The sequence below is a fragment of the Marmota flaviventris genome, chromosome X, assembly GCF_047511675.1.
Source record: "Marmota flaviventris isolate mMarFla1 chromosome X, mMarFla1.hap1, whole genome shotgun sequence".
NCBI lineage: Eukaryota > Metazoa > Chordata > Mammalia > Rodentia > Sciuridae > Marmota > Marmota flaviventris.
The window spans coordinates 44,729,122-44,731,913 of NC_092518.1; the positions used below are offsets into that span (position 1 = coordinate 44,729,122).

At 37.5% G+C, this 2,792-nt stretch overlaps 1 pseudogene; it reads right to left on the reverse strand.

Moving 5' to 3' along the window:
- Window positions 1–1,070: 1,070 nt before the first annotated feature.
- LOC114104162 (histidine protein methyltransferase 1 homolog) lies at window positions 1,071–2,189 on the reverse strand (annotated as a pseudogene).
- Window positions 2,190–2,792: the final 603 nt, after the last annotated feature.

Consider the following 2,792-nt stretch of genomic DNA (forward strand, 5'->3'; position numbering starts at 1 on the left):
CTAAGTATAAACTGACATTCAGCACAACATCTTTTACTCATGGGGCTTTAGCATCCTTCCTTGTTACATGCATAGCTGTTGCTTTGTCACGCTGATTTCACCTTGATGTTTTTTTTCTGATCTTTATCAAACATCACAAAATGATCTTTAAATAGGTGGGTGTTATATTCTTTTGTAGGCTGGTTTTTCCATAACAATGGAATAAAAGTTCAGTAGTGATTCTCTTGCATATGTGTATCAGATATTTCAACTGAAAATATGCCAAAGCATGCTCAAGTTTTATAAATTATTCTTGCACTGTGTCATCCAATGATATTATACAATATGACAGTAATAAAGAAATTGTGTCAAAAATGCATGCTGAAGTTTTTCTTAATGTAATAGTTACCACAACTCCATAGTTATAGATTCGTAGAAATAGCGTTAGAAGCTGATTGTGGTGGTGCACACCTGTAATTCCAGGGGCTACAGTGGCTGAAGCAGGATGATCACAATTTCAAAGCCAGACTCAGAAGTTTAGTGAGGCCCTAAGCACCTTAGGGAGATCTTGTCTCAAAATTTAAAAAAATAATAGCAAATTAAAAATGATCTATGTATATAGCTCAGTGGCAATGCACCCCTGGGTTCCATCTCCAGTACTACAAAAAAGAAAAAGTAGATTTTTTTGGAAGTCATTATAGTTTAAGCCTGTTATCTCCCTGTAATAATAATATTCATCAATTTAGTATGGGAAAGTATATGTTCTTTTTTCTATAGACATTGGGCTAAATGACAGAGATATCTTTGTGCTTTGTATGAAAAGGTTATAAAACCTACAGTGGCATTGTTGAATGAAGTTTCATAACACACTATGATCACCAAATAAATCAGTATTCCAATATTCATTGTTTTAATTCCTCTTCACTAATTTCTGGAGGATTTCCTGTTCCTGTTTTCAGTCATCATACATGCACATTTACTTGTCCAAATGCATGTATCTTTGCATTCCATATTTACCTCAAAGGCAAGTTCACTATTTTTGAGGGGGGAGGGGTCATTCTGTTTATTTCACTTAGGAGACTCCATGAATATTAACCAGGCTGCTTAAAAGTCATTTCAATTAGGAATCTCTTTAGCTCTTCCTCCATTATTTTGAGTATTCTAGTCTCAAATATATCCCTTTCTTCTATAAACTTCTGGAAGAGATGAACACCTCCACCAACACCAAAATAATGTGTCTTGCTGGCCAGAAGCACCCGCCAATTTTCACCTAGCAGTCTGTGGACCACCTGGTGCAAAGCACTATAATAATCCAAGTTATAAATAGTTTCTGAGGTGAGAATGAAGTCATATTTTACAAAGAGTTTTTCACTGCTTAGTACAAGTTTACAAAACTCAGACCACTCCCCAGAAATGAAATAGCACTTGCACAATTCCTGGGCTACTTTTGATTTCCTGCATCTTTTTGTATCTGGTTCATTTACATCATTTTCTTCCTCTTCCAAAGTGGAGTTAGCCATACATTAAGTAGGGTCACTTCATCAATCACCAAATTGTTATAATCTTGAAAATTAATTTCTCTGGCCCCTCCCTTGAGTGCAGTTATACCCAGTAATCCTGATCCACAGCCAAGATCCAACACTTTTTTTCGCAGCGAATTTCACATTGGCCTTTGTGAAATAAGCCAGGAGGTCAAAGGTACATACCCAGATTTTTAAGCCTCCTTCATAAATACCTATAGTCAGATCAGAATGTGAAGAAAAGCTTTCTGAAATTATGTTTTCTCCAGGGAAGTTCTCTTTCAACAAGGTGGTTTTCACTATGTTCACAGGCTGGAAACCTGACAACATTTCTATGACTTTATTTTCCAGCACTTTCTTCAAATCTCTAGGCACAGCATGCTCTTTGGCAAGTCTCAAGCAAAGCTGTTCAGTTCGTCATGTGGCCCAGAGCCCCCTGAGCTCTCAGCTGTACTGGGTGGGTCCGCATCTGAAGGGTGAGGGCTGCATTCCCCACTGACTTGTGCTTCCCCAGGTACTCCTGGGGGTCCGCAGCTGCTCTGCAGAATGTTTTCTGTTTGAGTGTTCTCCCTTTTGACTTTCTGAAGCTGATGATGCTTTCGAGGAATCCAGAGTCAAATCTCCATCCCCAGCGGGTGCTAATTCACTTTCCAGATGGTCTTCTACAGTGAAATTAAATTGAAAGGTCATCCTCTTATTAAATGCACACCAGTCTTGAGTTCAAAGGAAGATTCTTCGACTTCTGGACAGAATTTGATGACACACAGAAACCTGCCTCAATTATTCAGTTAGTTCTGTTGGGGTCAATTCCTCTTTAGCTGCTTATACACCATTACAAAGACATTTCCAAAGACATTTTAGAGGTCTTTTCTCCTCTTTGAATTTAGCCCTCTCAGAAGCACCACCACCTAGACGTGCGGGTCGCTATGTCTTAAATGTCACTTTCAGTTGCTATTAATTTTTATCACTATATTTATACTTCAATGAACCACATTTGAGCCATTGATGCATTTTGTGAATTAAGGATAAAATGGTAACCACGAAACATGCAAAATTAAGAATATAACCAATGACAAGAAAAATGACATGATATAAACATCTTGTTAGCTAAATGTTAGCTAAGATGAACCAGTCATATCCATTCTCACGTACTTATGACACTGTGGTGAGAACACTTAAAATCTATTCTTTTAGCAATTTTGAAATATACAACATGCTATTATTGACTAAAGTTACCATGCTATACAAGAGATGACCAGAAGTTTTTCCTCCTAATTGAAACTTTTTACCCCC